An 18,230-nucleotide genomic window follows, 5' to 3' on the forward strand; every position below is an offset into this window, starting at 1 on the left:
ATGACTTTTTCTATTTCTGCAAAAATATTATTTGAAATATTGATAGAGATTGCACTGAATCTATAGATTGCTTTGGGTAGAATGGACATCTTAACACAACTAACTTTTCCAACCCATTAAGATGGGATGTGTTTCCATTTATTGAGTTATTGCTTATTTTCATTCAGTGATTTTTTTTTTTTTTTTTTTGTAGTTTTCAGTGTACAGGTGTTTCATCTCTTTGGTTAATTCCTATTTTATTCCTTTTGATATTATTGTAAATGGAATTGGTTTTGTTTTTTCTTTTCAGATTGTCCATTGTTAGTTTATAGAAATGCAATTGATTTTTGTGTGTGTGTATGTGTTGCCTTTTATTTCTTTCTCTTGGCTAAATTACTGTTAAGTAGAACTTCCAGTACTGTGTTGAATAGAAGTGGCAAAAGCTGACATCTTTCATTTATTCCTGATCTTAGAGGAAAAACTTTCAGTATTTCACCATTTAGTATGTTGTTCCCTGTGAAGTTTTTTGTATATTGCTTTTGTCATGCTGAGATTAATTTCCTTCTGTTTTTAGTTTGTTGAGTGTTTTTACCATGAAAGAATGTTGAATTTTGTCACTCCTTTTTCTACATTGATTAAGATCATATGGTTTTTTTCCCCTTCATTCTATTAATGAGCCTCCCACCCCATGGCTCAGCAGGTAAAGAATCCACATCAATCACTTGTCATATGTTGAATGGTTCTTATGTTCTAGGAATAAATCTAACTTGGTCAAGATGTATCATCTGATTAATATGAATTTGGTTTGCTATTTTGTGGAGGATTTTTGTTTCAGTGTTCTTTTAAGAGAGATTGGTTTGCCATTTTCTTTTTTGTAGTGCCTTTGTCTGGCTTTGGTATGGTACTGCTGACTTCATAGATGAAGTTAGGAAGTATTCCCTCTAATTTGATTTTTGGGAAAATTTTGAAAAGGACTAGTATTAGTTCTTATTTAAAAGTTTGGTTGATTTTACTGGTGAAGCCATCAGGCATAAGGCTTTTCTTTGGGGAGAAGTTTTAAATTACTTATTCAATTTCTTTACTGTAGGTCTACTCATTTTTTCTATTTCTTTGTGATTCAGTCTTGGTAGGTTTTATGTTTCTAGGAATTTGTCCATTTCAGGTATGTTATCTAATTTGTTCACAGTACTTTTTTATAATCCCTTTTATTTCTGTAGAATTGGTACTAATGTCCCTACTTCCACCTCCCACCCCATGGCTCAGCAGATAAAGAATCCACCTTCAATGCAGGAGACACAGGAGATGCCGGTTCAATTCCTGGGTCAGGAAGATCCCCTGGAGAAGGAAATGGCAACCCACTCCAGTATTCTTGCCTGGAAAATCCCATGGACAGAGGAGCCTTGTAGGGTACAGTCCATGCAGTCCCAAAGAGTTGGACATGACTGACAACTATCTACAGTGTCCCCGCTTCCGTTTCTGATTTTAGTAATTTGAGTCTTCTCTCTTTTTCCTTTGTTCATCTAGCTAAATGTTTGTCAGTTTTGTTGATCTTTTTAAAGAACTAGCTTTTGGGTTCATTGATTTTTCTTTTTTTCTCTACTTCATTTATCTCTACTCTAACCCTTATTATTTCCTTCCTTCTGCTAGATTTAGTTTTAGTTCTTTTTTTTTAAGTTAAGTTATAAAGTTGTTAATTTGAGATCTTCTATTTTTAAATATAAGCGTTTATAGCTATAAAATTTCCTTGCATTCCATGAGTTTGGATATGTTATGCTTTCATTTTCATTCATCTCTAAGGGTATTCTAATTTTCCATGTGATTTTTTTTTCTTTGATCCATTGGTTGTTGAAGTGTGTGTTGTTTAATTTCCACAAATTTGTGGATTTTCCAGTTTTACTTTTGTTGTTGGTTTTTAACTTCATTTGTGGCCTAAAGTATGGTCTCTTCTGGAAAATGTCCAATATACACTTGAGAAGAATCTGTATGTATATTCTGTTATTGTTGGTTAGAGCATTTGGTATTTGTCTGTGAGATGTAGTTGGTTTATTGTGTTAAATCTTCTATTTCCTTACTTACCTTCTGTCTGGTTGCTCCTGTCCATTATTATGAGTGGGATATTGAAATTTCCAACTATTATTATGTAATGTCTATTTCACCCTTGAATTTTGTCATTTTTTTCTTCATATATTTTGATAGTCCATCAACAGGTGTTTAACATTCATAATTTGTATCTTTCCACTGTATCGAACCTTTTATTAAATATAATATGCTCTTTTTTAAGAGAAAATAGTATTTTAAAAAGCAATGAATCTTTAAGTTAATATACTTCTTCCTCCATCTGTAAAGTTAGATATTTTAAATAGTTCCTCATTCTAAATGTATCACTTATAACTCTTATTTGTACAAACATTGACAAATAATTTATTGTTTATATCAAGTACTTCAAAATTCTTATTGGAGAAGTATTCACTGTTGAAGTTTTAGCTGATAAAGGTATTTTTGCAGATAAAAGAGGAAGAAAAACATTGTGTTTCTCCCTGTTTAAAAATAAGAATCAAAGTTGTTGAAACTGGGTGAATGTAGCTGTAAAACATAAGCTCATTCTCACTGTTTTAACATTTTGCTTTCTTTTTAAAATAGATGTTCCTCCTGTAGACATAACTGTACAGTAAGAAGTCTGACCCACTGTTGGAGTTTTTCAGTTCTGTTTATGACCTAATGATGCTTCATGCAGTGCTGTGCTGGAATTTAGTGGCCTACAATCTTGATGAAGTTTTTTTTTTTTGTATTAAGATGAGTCAGTTTTCAGCATTAAATAATTCCGTGTTAACGTACACAGAGAATAGTTTCTGCTTAAATGAATCAGGAAATGGTAAGCCTTTAATAATAAGCTTAAGGTATTTGAATGTCTGAAAAGTGAGAGTTAATTAAACAGACTTGACAGAAGATTATATTTTTCTTCAAAGCAGCTGTTGTCTCCAAATCCAATAAAAGTGAAGATGCAACAGTTCTTACTATAATATTCCAAAGAGACTTTATTGACTTAGAACTGTCGTTTTTCTCTTCTTCAAAACTGACCACTGTTTTTTTGTTATGTTTATGCAATGCTTATTATAATGTAATGTTCTTTTATATGAGGAAATATACAGCTTAATAAAAACCTGGAAAACAGGCCATTGAGGTTATAATTTATTAGAAATAGTTCTCACCACCAATGTTGCCTGTGTGTATGAGCTATAAGGTCACCTTGAGGGGTATTCTTTATAAGCTCAATCAGGGTTATTAAAGCCAGAGGAAAATTAATATTCAGTGCTTCTACTGTTTTATGTCTCACTTGACTTAACTTAGAAGTGCTTTAGGACCTTGGCCTACTTTAGTACTATTCATTTGTTGGTAGTAATTATTAATTGATGCATTGGGATTTGATGTCATCTGTTCTTGTTAACTAGTTTATTTTGTTTTTCATATCCTGCTTTGTGTGTATTATAGAATTGCATTGAGACACCAATTTTATTTTTATAAAGCCTTCTTCCTTTAATAGGTATAAATGTAAAGTACAGTTATTAGTTTACTTCCCTATAGTCATGAAAGAAGCAGGGCCAAGTCCAGAATCTCATCTACCCTTGGACTAATGCCCAGTATCCATACTAGATATTGATAGTGTTTAATTTTTAATCGATACTATTGGTGTGCTGGATGGTGTATCACACTGCATGTATTACATAAGAATTGTAAGTTTCCTCTCAAAACTTAACAGAACCACTTTTATAATGCATATGTTTATAGAGTTTTATGTATTTTAGTATACATTCATATTATTTATATTTACTTTGTCCTCAAAACAGCCCTGGGAAATAAACATTATTATTTAGGTAAGCTGAGGTTCATCATGATTGAATGTTTTGCTTGTACAGGAATTCAGTTCTCTTCTTGACTCCTTGTTAATCCTCTATTTGGTTCTCTATGGAGAAAGCAATAATTATAAAATATTTCATGATTATAGATGTCACGCTGCTATAATACTAATAATCCCTTTTTGGTATAGCACGGGTTATTTTTAGAACACTTTAATTATATTACTTAACAAAAAAAGAAAATTAGGAAAGCAGAGTTTGTGTTATGATACTTGCCACTGTTTCCTTTATTAGACTCATTCGTTCATTAAATACAAAGAACCTATCTCTGTGCCAGGTACTGGATTGGTTGCTAAAGTACAAAAATAGTCTCTATCCTCAAGGAGATCAGGATATTAAGACACTGTTGGATGACCCACCAGCCATGGAGAACGCGATATTCTCACATGGCAAATGTGATGCTGAGGGCACTGAAAAAAGCCTTTGTTTTTCCTATTAAAGAGGTAGCAGTGTGACTGACACTGTCCTTTTTCTTGCCTTGAATGCAGAAGTAATACCTACATGTACAGCAAACAACTTTGAAGCAACAAATCAACACAATTAATGGAGCAAAAGGAAAGAGCCTTGGTCTTTTTTTTTAATTTTTATTTTATATTGGGGTATAGTTAGTTTATAATCCACAATATATATTTTTAAAAACCATTATACAACTTAATAGAAAAGCAAACAAACAACCCAATCAGAAAATGGGGAGATCTGATTAGACATTTTTCCAAAAGAGATATTTGAATGGCCAAGTACAGGAAAAGGTGCTCACTAATCGTCAGGGAACTGCAAACCAAAACCATAGTAAAACATCACCCACACCTGTTAGCCATTACCAAAAACCAAGAAACGGCAAGTGTTGGCAAGAACATGGAGAAAAGGCATCCATTACGCACTGCTGGAGGAAATTTCAAGTAGGTAGTTATTATGGAAAACAGCATGGCAATTCCTCAAAAAATTAAATCTAAAATTATCATATAACCCAGCAGTTCCACTTCTTGGTGTTTATCCAAGGGAAACAAAATCACTATTTTGAAAATATATCTGCATCCCAATGTTCAATGCAGCATCACTTACAACAGCCAAGATTGTTGTAATGGAGACAAGAGATGAAGAGTTTTTTTTTTTTTTTTTAAGTGACATGTATACAATTAAATATTATTCAATAACGGAAAGAAGGAAATCCTGTCATTTGTAACAATATGAATGGATCTTCAGGGTATTATACTAAGTGAAGTCAGACAAAGACAAATACCAATACTGTATGATATCACGTACATGTGAAATCTGAAAAAAAAAAAAAAAGATGAAACCAAAGCCGTAGGTACAGAGAGGAGATTGATGGTAGCCAGAGGCAGTGGGTAAAATGTGTAAAGGAAGTCAAAAGCTACAAATTTCCAATTATAAATAACTCATGGGGATGTAATATACAGAATGATGATTATAGTTCAGATCAGATCAGATCAGTCGCTCAGTTGTGTCCGACTCTTTGCGACCCCATGAATCGCAGCACGCCAGGCCTCCCTGTCCATCACCAGCTCCCGGAGTTCACTCAGACTCACGTCCATCGAGTCAGTGATGCCATCCAGCCATCTCATCCTCTCTCGTCCCCTTCTCCTCCTGCCCCCAATCCCTCCCAGCATCAGAGTCTTTTCCAATGAGTCAGCTCTTCACGTGAGGTGGCCAAAGTACTGGAGTTTCAGCTTTAGCATCATTCCTTCCAAAGAAATCCCAGGGCTGATCTCCTTCAGAATGGACTGGTTGGATCTCCTTACAGTCCAAGGGACTCTCAAGAGTCTTCTCCAACACCACGGTTCAAAAGCATCAATTCTTCGATGCTCAGCCTTCTTCACAGTCCAACTCTCACATGCATACATGACCACAGGAAAAACCATAGCCTTGACTAGACGAACCTTTGTTGGCAAAGTAATGTCTCTGCTTTTGAATATGCTATCTAGGTTGGTCATAACTTTCCTTCCAAGGAGTAAGCGTCTTTTAATTTCATGGCTGCAGTCAGCATCTGTAGTGATTTTGGAGCCCAGAAAAATGAAGTCTGACACTGTTTCCACTGTTTCCCCATCTATTTCCCATGAAGTGATGGGACCGGATGCCATGATCTTCGTTTTCTGAATGTTAAGCTTTAAGCCAACTTTTTCACTCTCCTATTTCACTTTCATCAAGAGGCTTTTGAGTTCCTCTTCACTTTCTGCCATAAAGGTGGTGTCATCTGCATATCTGAGGTTATTGATATTTCTCCCGGCAATCTTGATTCCAGCTTGTGTTTCTTCCAGTCCAGCGTTTATCATGATGTACTCTGCATAGAAGTTAAATAAACAGGGTGACAATATACAGCCTTGACGTACTCCTTTTCCTATTTGGAACCAGTCTGTTGTTCCATGTCCAGTTCTAACTGTTGCTTCCTGACCTGCATACAAATTTCTCAAGAGGCAGATCAGGTGGTCTGGTATTCCCAGCTCTTTCAGAATTTTCCACAGTTTATTGTGATCCACACAGTCAAAGGCTTTGGCATAGTCAATAAAGCAGAAATAGATGTTTTTCTGGAACTCTCTTGCTTTTTCGATGATCCAGCGGATGTTGGCAATTTGATCTCTGGTTCCTCTGCCTTAATATTACTCAATTTGAAAGTTGCTAAGAGATTTTTTTCAACCAGTTGTCTTTTATTGGGTGTTAATTCTCTATTAGTCTATGAAAGGATTCAGGGTGCCCGGCAGGTATCATGGTCAGGTATGCTGAGTGTGCCTTCTTCGGTGGTATTCTCTTGGCTGCTCTTGTTTAAGAGCCTTGTAAGAACAGCCACAGTTGAAAAGCACGTAAGCTGCCAGCACCATAGAAAGGCCAGTGACACTCCCATTCTTCATGTTGAAATACTCGTTGTAATACTGGTAATAACCTCCTTGCAATATTCCAGCAATGCCTTTAGGGATAAAATCTCACATTAGTATCCAGCTTGGCAGCTCCCTTAATTTGACATCTAGGAGTTTCTTCTCCTTTAGTGGTACAGCTGACGCCATCTTGGAGTCCTGGCTGTCTGCTCCAGTAGGAACTCTTCCCTGTTGAGCAAGGTTTAAGGCACACACAACAAAAGGCCTTTCCACATTCTTCATAGGCTTTCTCACCACTGTGAAGTCTCTGATGCAGAAAAGGAGATGAATGTTTTCCAGATACAAATGTTTTTCTGTCACTGATTATTTTGTAACTTGAATCTAAATCTGTATTCCAGCTTCTTGTTTCTTCCCCCACAACCATCCAGGGGTCTTTTCCTTGCTCCAATAACACAATTATGTCTGGTTTAGAAATGAAATGGCCCAGTGAGGCCAAGTTACTATAGTTCTCCATCATCCCATCGTGGTATGGTTTCTTCTGAAGAGGGTCAAATTCCTACTCATCAAGAAAGAACTGTGTAACCAACATCCCTAAATGTTATTGGCCCACAGGCCATGGTTTTAGATCTACAAGAGCTGATCAGTCCTCAGAATTCCTTTACCAGAAAAAAAACAGAGTCCAGAAAACCTGGACTGTCCCTCGTAGACTCAGGCTGCCTCTGACACAGTTGTTTCCATGGCAACCTACTTATTTCTTGCTTAGATGAATGCTACTCACAAGCCATTGGCAGCAAGGAGCAGGAAAAAACCTGAAGTGAAAGTCACCTGTTCCAGCGTAGGAAGTGCCATCTCAGAGCCTTGGTCTTTGATGAACATCTTGAGCCTCTGTACCAACCCTTGACTACCTATCTCTAAACTTCTTACGTGGGGGAAAAAAATCAATGCCCTATTTGTTTAAGTCACACATAAGTCAAGTTTTCAATTGTTCAGTCCCTAAGTCATGTTCAACTCTTTGCGATCCCATAGATGGTGGCATGCCAGGCTCCTCTGTCCTTCACTATCTCCTGCTCAGGTTCATGCCCATTGAGTTGGTGATGCATCACATCCTCTGCTGCCGCTTCTCCTCCTGCCCTCAGTCTTTCCCAGCATCATGGTCTTTTCCAGTGAGTCAGCTCTTCATATCAGGTGGCCAAAGGATTGGAGCTTCAGCTTCAGAATTGTCCTTCCAGTGAATATTCAGCATTGATTTCCTTTAGGATTAACTGGTTTGATCTCTTTGCAGAGCAAGGGACTCTCAAGAATCTTCTCTAGCCCCACAGTTCGAAAGCATCAATTCTTTGGCACTCAGCCTTCTTTATGGTCCAACTCTCACATCTTTACATGACTACTGGAAAAACCATAACTTTGAATATATGGACCTTTGTCAGCAGTGATGTCTCTGGTTTTTAATATGCTATCTAGGTTTGTCATAGCTTTCTGTCCAAGGAGCAAGTGTCTTTTAATTTCTATTCACTTACAAATTCACTCCTTCCCTCCCTCCCTTTCCTTTTCTTCTCTCCCTCTCCCCTCCTCCTCTCCGTAACCCTCACATTTTTTTTTTTAACTTTCCTTTAATGGATGTTTAACACGTACACAGTACACAGTGATACAATGAATTCCCATCACCACCCAACCGTAATAGTCGTCAATATTTGACTAATCTTGTAAATTCTCACACTTTCTCTGTTAATAATTAGAACTTAAGGAATTCTGTAACAAAAGTATGTGAAAATACTGTGGAAGCACAGACAAGACTAACTAACTTGCCCTGAGGTGGAGGGAGAGGCTTATCAGGAGAGACTTCACATAGGAAGTAACATCAGCATAAAACTTAAGGGCAAGAAGAAAATGGAAGAAAGAAGATTGCTTAAAAAAATTTATAAAGGGCCTTTATGATACAGTCAAATAATGGGAAATAAATTGGTGTGGCTAGAATATAGTTTATTAGAGAAGAGTGTCAGTACGTGAGTCTAAAAAGATGATTTGGTGCCAAGTCATAAAACAACATACATACCATACCAAGAATTCTCAAGCTCATCTTACAGGTACCAGGAAATGAAGAGTGTAATTAGGTTTGGAAAAATAACACTGACAGTAATATCACCTGTGATTCTGGGGTAGAAAATAGAGGAGACAGTAAACTTTACCAATGGTCCAAGTGATAGAAAGGGCTTCCCTGGTGACTCAGACAGTAAAGAATCCATCTGCAGTGGGGAAGCCCTGGGTTCGATCCCTAGGTTGGGAAGACTCCCTGGAGGAAGGTATGGGAACCCACTCCAGTATTCTTCCTTGGAGAATCCCATGGACAGAAGAGCCTGGCAGGCTGCAGACCATGGGGTCACACAGAGTCGGACACAACTGAGCAACTAAACACAACAAATGATAGAAAGGCATTTAGTGATAATTGTAGTGGACTTGGGCAGGGGAGATAACTTTATAAGGTATTTCAGAGGAAGAATTAACATTATTTGGTCCCTGGATAAGACATGGAAAAGAGAGTCAAAGTCATCATGACTTGAGGAGATAAGATGGTGCCATTATTGGAGAAGTAATATAGCAAAAGACAGGATTAAGCAAAGTGCAGAAGATGAGGTTGGTCTTTGAAGTCTGAAGTGCTGATAGAACATTCATTATCCAGGGGTCCCAAAGGAAATATAGGCCTGAACCTTAGGAAAGTTTCAAACCAGAGAGTCCCATAACTTGTCTTTTCTGCTACATATTGCATTTGTCACATGTTCATTTGTGTGTATGTTTACACACACATATATGTGGATATATATTCACATTTGATCCTCATTATTCATGGATTCCATCTTTGCAAATTCATCTACTTGCTCAGATTTATTTAAACTCCCAAATCAATATTTGTGCTGCCTTCACAACCATTTGCAAACATAGGCAGAGTGACAAAAAAATTGAAATGCCTGATGTTTACATTCTCAGCTGAGGTTGACATCTTGCCCTCTTGTTTCAACTCTCATACTATAAAGAAGCATCTTTTTTGCCATCTCCTTCGTGCCATGTTTTTCACATTTTTAATGCTTTCTTGGTAGGTGATTTCACTGATTAACTTGGCCTCTGGGTTTTGTGTGGAAGTACTGTGTAGTGTGCCTAAGCACAAGAAAGTTGTGATGTTACTAATGGTGAAAATATGTGTGTTAGATAAGCTTTGTTCAGTCATGAGCTATACTCTTGGCCGTGAGCTCGATTTTAATGAATCAACAGTATAAAGTAAAGTATCTCTAAACAAGTACACATTAAAAGAAGTTACATATTGATGGGTTGATAAAATGTTGTAAGCAGAGGCTTGTAGAAACTTAACCCTGTTTTCCATTCCTAGAAGCGATGAAAGTACAGCATTCACCAGTTCAGTGTTCGCAAAAACTTTATAGAACATAACTACTGCACATAGCAAGAATCAACTGTCTGGGTGTAAATCTGCTACTCTTTTATGAATAATCCTTGCATGTGTACAGTTCAGATATTAGTCCCAATTTGTGCTTGAGATTATGATCCCAAGAAATATGTATCTCTCTTTTCCTGTTAAAAAAATAAATCCGTATCAGACAAAAACAGTTTGCTTTTGTAGATGGATGATTCCATATTCCCTCAGCCAGTAGGTTTTTCATAAAATGGAATATTGCCGAAACATAGGTGACATTGACTGACAGAATCTAAATGATCCTCTACAGCACACTTGGGCATAACATGTTTGTCAACATCATACTGGTAGGCTGCCAGTTTCTTTTATAGTGATGCTTTCTCTTTAGCAAACCAGCAACATTTTCAGTCCCTATTCTCTTAGAGAAATTTATTTTTACAGTGGTAGCCATGTGTGTGGGGATTTCATAATCCAAGACTAGTGTTTGTGCATTCATATCTGTCAATTTGCTTAAATACAACAGCCCAAAAGAATTTTTTAACCTTTCATTCATGAATGTTAGTTCATATCAGTAGGGGTGTTTTAAAATGACAGGTATGATGTGAGAGTGAGAATCATCCATATCTTCTGATATAACATCAGCGTTATGTTGCAAATTCACATTCACCTTTGTGTCTCTCTTTTTAAATTGTTTGCAAAGCTGAAAGCAGGGAATTCGCATTTACAGTCAAGGACAAGAAAACATACAACTCCATGCAAATGAATTTTAAGCTCCCAAATACTTCTGTGCTTGTTTACATAAATCTGTTTTCTAATCACCTTTCCTCTTGGTATAGAAGATGTGCCTGGGGTTGTTATTACCTTATACAGATATACTGTCAAGTATATAAAGTAACCAATCAGATGTCCACTTCGAGATGCTTCAGTTTAGGGTGGCTGGTTTACTTGTTCTATTTATTCTTCTAATGTGATCCTCTTCTGACTGTTGTGTGGTTTTTCTAGTTATTGTATTAGGATGAGTCTACCTGTTTTTACTGCAAGCAGTAGCTTTTGTGTCTTGAAGTACAGTTCAGAAATAATAGCATTTCTTTCTCTTCTTATTCTTGGTAGATAACCTTAGTTTTTATTCTTCATATGAGTCTACCTCATGAATCTGTTCTTCTTCTGTATTATAACTAGTGTATTTAAGTTTCAGGATTGATATTCTTGAATTCTGCATTCAGAAAGCAGGGTATTTACAGTTGAATTCCTCTGTGAATTGATGTTGAGCTTTCTATATTTTCATTTTCCACTGCTGATTTGGAGCAACCTAGTGTTCCAATATTAATGATTATTTAAGGAGATTGACTAGGCCTTGAACTAACTGAAAGAAAGTCTCTGTTACCTTGTTCCAATTTCAGTGAACTATTGTACTATATAGAGATATGTTATAATTTCAGGGTTTTATGTAGCGTTCTTCAGTACATGGTAACCAAATGGGAATACCTTCTCAGACTTACAAAAATGCAAGAGATTAACTAAAAGATGAAAATATCTTTCTCAATATCTCCCTAATTGAAGTACAGGATAGTATCTATAAATGGCAATTAAATCATATAGTTCCAGAGAAAACTGTTTAAAAATATTTGGTGATTTATTGGTTGTGTCTCTAAATCATTTTATATTGATGGCTACATTCGTGAGTTTGTATTAGCTGTTTATTATCCTCCAGTCTTTTCTTACATGTGTCTCCTTTAATGTGTCCATCTCCATCTCTGTTTTACTCACTCAAATACTTTAATTTTTTTTCTTCAACAATCTGTGAACAGTCTCTCCTCGTATCCCCAGAACAAGCCTTTTTTCTAAAGAAGTACTGAAATAGATCTAGTTGCCCTTCTCACTGGCTTTGTATGTATAAATTATTTGCTGTTTGTTGTTAGTTTGCTTAGTTTCAGTTCCGTTTAACAAAAATCTCCCGAGTGCTTGTTGTGATGATGTGTGAGCTTAGTGGGGTAGGAAAATGTACTCTGGAGGCTTCCCAGAGGAGGTGATCCTGGACCTGAATCTGGAAGAACAAGTAAGAATTTCCTATTCGTGTAAGGAGCGTAAGTTTATATTGGCTAAGAGAACAGCATGAAGTTTGACAAGTAGTTCAGCATGGCTGTAGTGTGATGAAGTGGGAGATAGGAAATGAAGATGAAGAGATAGGCTTGAGCCAGGTCATGGAGGGCTTTATGCGTCATACATGGGCATTTGTTTTGTGGGTGAACTTGGACTTTATCCTTATCCTGTGAATAATAGCTTTTGAAGAGTTTGACAGGCGTGGCAGGACTTTCATTTTAGAGTGATCGTTTTGATGGGAATATGGTAAATGAGTTTGAGGTAGGGTAAGAGTGCATGCATAGAGGAGAGTACACCAGATAGATTACTGATGCAGTCATATTGAGAGACAATGCCCTGGATTTGGATACCATTAATAGAGGTGAAGTTGAGGACATAGACATGAAAAGTGTTTAGAGTAGAAATGAATCAGACATTTAAAGTAGTTGGTGAAATGTAAGATTACTGTCAGACTTTGATTTGAGTGTCTAAGTGGTTGTGGTGCTGTTAATAACCATAGCAGGGAATTTAAAGAAGGAATAGATGTTAGGAAAAGTTTTTGATGTATTGTACCTATGGTACTTTCAAGTGGAAGCATATAGAAAGCAGAATATAGGCATCAGATGCTCAGATGAAGGGTTAGGATTAGAGATATTCATCTGGGGATCCTTTCAGTCCCGGCTGAAGCACAGAGAATGTGGGTAGATATGAAGTAGGCAAAAAGCTGAGCCCTAAAGGGAAAGGAATGGAGAAGAAAATGGCAACCCACTCCAGTATTTCTGCCTGGAAAATCCCATGGACAGAGGGGCCTGGCGGGCTACAATCCAAAGGGTGGCAAAGAGTCAGAAAGACTGAGCAGCTAAACAAGAAAGGGAAAAGAAAAAGAGGAACCCAAGGCAGAAACTGAGCAGGAAAAACTCTGTGTCTTCGCTTGAAAAGAGAACACAGGACAGCTTTATCCTTTTGTATCCTTGGTAAAACCTTGAATAATATAGATACTTTGTAAATGTTTGCTAGTTATTTTATTTAGCTGGAAAGCATCTCATTTACTTTGAGATTTTATTTTATCTTTTATCCAATTCCATGACTTGACAAGAAATATTTTAAAATTCATATCATTTCATGAGCACCTACTGTGTACCTTGCTTCTGCTCCTGTGCTGTGCTCAGTCATATCCAACTCTTTGCGACCCCGTGGACTGTAGCCCAACTATAATGCCAGACTCCTCTATCCATGGGATTTTTCAGGTAAGAATACTGGAGTAGGTTGTCATTTCCTCCTCCAGGGGATATACCTAGGCACTGTGTTAAGTATTTAATGCATGTTATTGGATTTTATCCTTCAAATAATCCTACAAGGGTAGGTTTTATTATTTTTCCATTTTGTTTTGAAGAACCTGAGAATAAGAAAGATTTAGTGCCTTTGTCAACTTTTTCACGTATCATCTAACTCCAGATTTCATTTTTTTAACCATCAATGATGATCTATTATGTGTTTAGGCCAAAAGATCATTTGAAAGTCTCCTATTCTGGTTCCATTGTGATAATTATTCTGACCCAAAGGCACTGATTTATACTAAATTCTGCCTTGTCAGTCTTATGTAGATTAGTATGGTAGTTGGACATGTCTTTGTTCCTGAGTGCAATACGGCTTTACCTAATTCTTTTTATCTTTCTGGGGCACTATTTCTTCATTAGTATTAGCAGTTTGCATTAGATGACTGCTAAATTGCTTAAGGTTGTAAAATCCTTTAAGTCCATTATTTTGAAAAATTTAAAAACAGAGGTTGCTTAACATCTACTAACAGATTTTAGAACTCTATAGGATAATTACTGGGTTTCATGACTCAACTAAAATTAAATGTAAAATATGATGCATGTATGTGCCTTTTTCTGGGCATGCAATTCGTAGCTTTCATCAGATTCTCATAGTTGTGTATAATACCTCACCATTCACCCTTCACGCAAAAGATTAAGACATATAGCTCTAGAAGCATCTGTGCATACTGCTTTGTGCAATCCTATCCTGACTAGTTAAGTCCTCTTTAACAAAGTATTGTTATTCATTGAAAGTAATGTTTGAGGTAGGGTTACTTTTTTAAGGGCTTCCCAAGTGGCTCAGACAGTAAGGAACTGCCCACAGTATGAGAGACTTGGGATTTTTCTTAAGGCTATTTAAACCTATAGTATTTTCTAAAGTAAAACACCTCTTGGATATTTTATCTATTAAAAAAAGTCCATTAAATAGAATGAGTATTGTGGTAAGTACTGCCTTACGGTAAATTTTAAAATGCTCAATTTTAAAGTATGAGTCAAATGACCTTCACTAACACACATTTCCCAAGTCGCATCATCCTGTAGGAAAAGAATACTTGAGGCCCATTCCTAAGGAAAGAAAAGGAAGCAATGACATAATGCCTAGAGTTCGTGCCAGTTAAATTGGGTTTGTACTTTTTCTTTTCTTAATGTAACACGTTTATTCTGATCTTGAGTCTCTCTCTCTCTTTCTTTTCAGTCTCTTGCTTTATTCTAGCAGCAGATTTTATAATTGTAAACTCTGCCTTGGTGTGGAAGAGACAGAGATTAATAAGACATGCCCCTTTCTAGGTATTTGTCATATCTGTGAATATGAACAACAGAATGATAAAAAGCTAGATAAAAGTCACATTTCCAGATAAGAAGCTTGAGAGGTCTGGTAAATTGCTCAAGGTAAAAAGCTAGTATGTAGTCAGACTGGAATTCAAATTCAGATTTGTTGACTCCAAACCCCATTTGCCTTCCATTTTGTCACACTGCTCCTCATTTTATTTAGGTTTGGTTATACAACTGCTTGTAACTGAAGTGGAGGGATCAGGGCCCCATATATTTAATTTAATAAATATTTCTGATAAAGTAAAAGGAGAGGAAACATTCTCTATTCCCCTAAAGTTTAGGAAATTAGAGAAGGAAAATAATATTTGTACAGCACTTAGTATGTGCCAGGTACTGATATAGGGTCTTAACATGAGCTAGATCAGTTAACATGAGCTATTTCAGAATAGCCAGGTGACATACTTGGTACTATCACTGTTTTAAAGAAAAAGGAAGAGGCCAAAGCTCAGAGAAATAAATTGCCCTGAATCACGTAGCTAGTAAGTAACAAAAGCAGAATTTAAACTCTTTATAGTGAAAGGTTAGATAGGGTTTACATCATACCTATTGACTTAAAATTGAATGTCACACAAATCAAGTGAATAGCTGGACAGTTTGATCTAAGCTCCTTTTGCGATTTGTGTCATTTGTCAGTTCAGTTCAGTTCAGTTCAGTTCAGTCACTCAGTCATGTCCGACTCTTTGCACCCCACGAACTGCAGCACTCCGGGCTTCCCTGTCCGTCACCAGTTTCTGGAGCTTGCTCAAACTCATGTCCATCGAGTCAGTGATGCCATCCAACAATCTCATCCTCTGTCATCCCCTTCTCCTGCCTTTAATCTTTCCCAGCATCAGGGTCTTTTCTAATGAGTCAGCTCTTTGCATCAGGTGGCCAAAGTATTAGAGGTTCAGCTTCAGCATCAGTCCTTCCAATGAATATTCAGGACTGATTTCCTTTAGGATGGACTGGTTGTATCTCCTTGAGAGTCCAAGGACTCTCAAGAGTCTTCTCCAACACCACAATTTAAAAGCATCAATTCTTCAGTGCTCAACTTTCTTTATCGTCTAGCGCTCACATCCACACATGACTACTGCAAAAACTATAGCTTTGACTATATAGACCTTTGTCGGCAAAGTAATGTCTCTGAGGCTTTTTAACATGTTGTCTAGGTTGGTCATAGCTTTTCTTCCAAGGAGCAAGCGTCTTTTAATTTCATGGCTACACTCACCATCTGCAGTGATTTTGGAGCCCAAGAAAATAAAGTCTCTCACTGTTTCCATTGTTTCCCCATCTCTTTGCTGTGAACTGATGGGAATGGATGCCATGATCTTCGTTTGTTGAATGTTGAGTTTTAAGCCAGGTTTTTCACTCTCCTCTCACTTTCTTCAAGAGGCTCTTTAGTTCCTCTTCGCTTTCTCCCATGAGTGGTGTCATCTGCATATCTGAGGTTATTGAAACTTCTCCTGGCAAAATAAAAAAGTGTCATTTGTAAACATTCTTAATTGGACTGTTAACAGTTAAGTCATCTTCACCAAAGTAATATTTACATTTTCTTAATAAGCTTTCCATTTTAGCTTTCCATTCCAGTTTGTAAAGGTAATTGTCTAAACTGTGGTGAAGACAGTTTAAATTCACAAAACAGTGAACGGCATCACATGATAGAAGGGATTTTGAGGTAAGAGTCTGATCTGTGTCCTTCCTGCTCCCAAATTTCCTACTGACTTGTGTTATCTACCAGTCTCTTAGTCTACTTTTGGACTCGTTCTGTGAGATGAGAGGGTTGAGTTAATTGTTCCTTAAGTCTCTTACAACTATGAAATTATCCCAAGAGTAAATAGATTTTTTAATGTGTTTCATATGTAAATATCAATGCATTTTTAGAGATGAGACGTCTTTAGAGATCATCGAACTGAATCCTCCCATATGATAGATACAGAAACTGAGAACCTTACGTTTGTATGACACTTTAAACATCCAAAACTTTCACCTAGCTTAATCTCATACAAGCTTCACCACAATCTTGTATCATTATTGTACAAAAGAGCAATTGAATTGGTCTAGGGTCACGTAGCTGACAGAGAAGGCAATGGCACCCCACTCCAGTACTCTTGCCTGGAAAATCCCATGGATGGAGGAGCCTGGTAGGCCGCAGTCCATGGTGTAGCTAAGAGTCGGACACGACTGAATGACTGACTTCACTTTCACTTTTCACTTTCATGCATTGGAGAAGGAAATGGCAACCCACTCCAGTGTTCTTGCCTGGAGAAACCCAGGGACGGGGGAGCCTGGTGGGCTGCCGTCTATGGGGTCTCACAGAGTCGGACACGACTGAAGCGACTTAGCAGTGGCAGCAGCAGCATGGCAGAACGAACACACATTGTAAAGCAATTATCCTCCAATTAAAAACAAATGTAAAAAATAGTAAAAAATGTCATATTGATGGAATTATATGATATACAACCTTTGAGACTGGCTATTTTCACTTAGCATGACGCCCTTGAGATACACCCAGTTATACTGTGTTCATTCGTTTTTATTGCTGATTTAGTATTTCATAGTATTGATGTACCACAATTTGTTTAACCATCCATTGTAGGACATTTTAGTTGCTTCCAGTTTGAGTCTGTTGCTAATTAAGGTAATTATTGATATGTTAGGACCTAAATCTGACATTTAAGTTTTTGTATTGTTTGTTTCTTCTTTTCCGTTTTTCTTTTCTTTTTCCTGTTTTTGTGTGCATTACTTGAATACTTTTTAGAATGCCATGTTGACCCACTGTAGTGTTTTGTATAACTTTTTCATCATTGCTCTAGCCATTACATTGCATAATTATAACACACCACAGTCTCCTGTACCATGCTACTACTGGCACTGCTGCATTTTAGTACTGCAAGCAAAGCGTAGAATCCTTGCCTGCCCTCGGTCCCTTTATTCTCCCTCATTTAATTGACTTAATATTTTCATATATAAGTTGTATTATTTATAGGTATATATTATATGCACATGTACATAATTTTATATCTACTTGTTTTAAATATTTTCTTTACTACATTGTGAGCCATATCAGACAGTATTATAATCTTTGCCTAAGCAATCAGACATAATTTGGAAGACAAGAGAAGAAGAACTATTATTCGTAGTATAACTAGTATCCATAGTTTTATTCTTTTGGCCTTCTTCCTGATGTTTCAAGATGTCATCTTTTTCATTTCCTTTCAATTTAGAGAACTTTCTTTATCCATTCTTTTAGGGCAAGTCAGCTAGCAATGAATTCTCTTAGCTTTCCTTTACCTAAGAATATCTTGATTTTTCTCTTCATTCCTCAATGATATTTTTCTGGAGGAAAAATTCTGGGTTGACAGTTCTTTTTCTTTCAGCC

General features: G+C 36.8%; 1 protein-coding gene and 1 pseudogene across 30 annotated transcripts in view; one reads left to right on the forward strand and one right to left on the reverse strand.

Moving 5' to 3' along the window:
- The window catches only part of PEAK1 (pseudopodium enriched atypical kinase 1), a 314,448-nt gene that overhangs the window by 129,818 nt on the left and 166,400 nt on the right, over window positions 1–18,230 (forward strand). Inside the window, exon 1 of one of the 29 annotated variants that reach the window (XM_086363959.1) lies at window positions 12,800–13,468. The exons of the other annotated variants lie outside the window; for them this stretch is intronic. The gene's annotated coding sequence lies outside the window, so the exon portion shown is untranslated. Of the gene's footprint in view, window positions 1–12,799; window positions 13,469–18,230 lie in introns of those variants that run through there. 29 annotated transcript variants of the gene reach the window in all.
- LOC147349430 (ATP synthase F(0) complex subunit f, mitochondrial pseudogene) lies at window positions 5,002–6,919 on the reverse strand (annotated as a pseudogene). Its single transcript, XR_015149828.1, has one exon. The product of XR_015149828.1 is annotated as an ATP synthase F(0) complex subunit f, mitochondrial pseudogene (transcript).

This window comes from Bos grunniens, chromosome 21 (genome assembly GCF_055505025.1).
Source record: "Bos grunniens cultivar Pamir isolate PY7600 chromosome 21, Bosgru_T2T1.0, whole genome shotgun sequence".
NCBI classification, from domain to species: domain Eukaryota; kingdom Metazoa; phylum Chordata; class Mammalia; order Artiodactyla; family Bovidae; genus Bos; species Bos grunniens.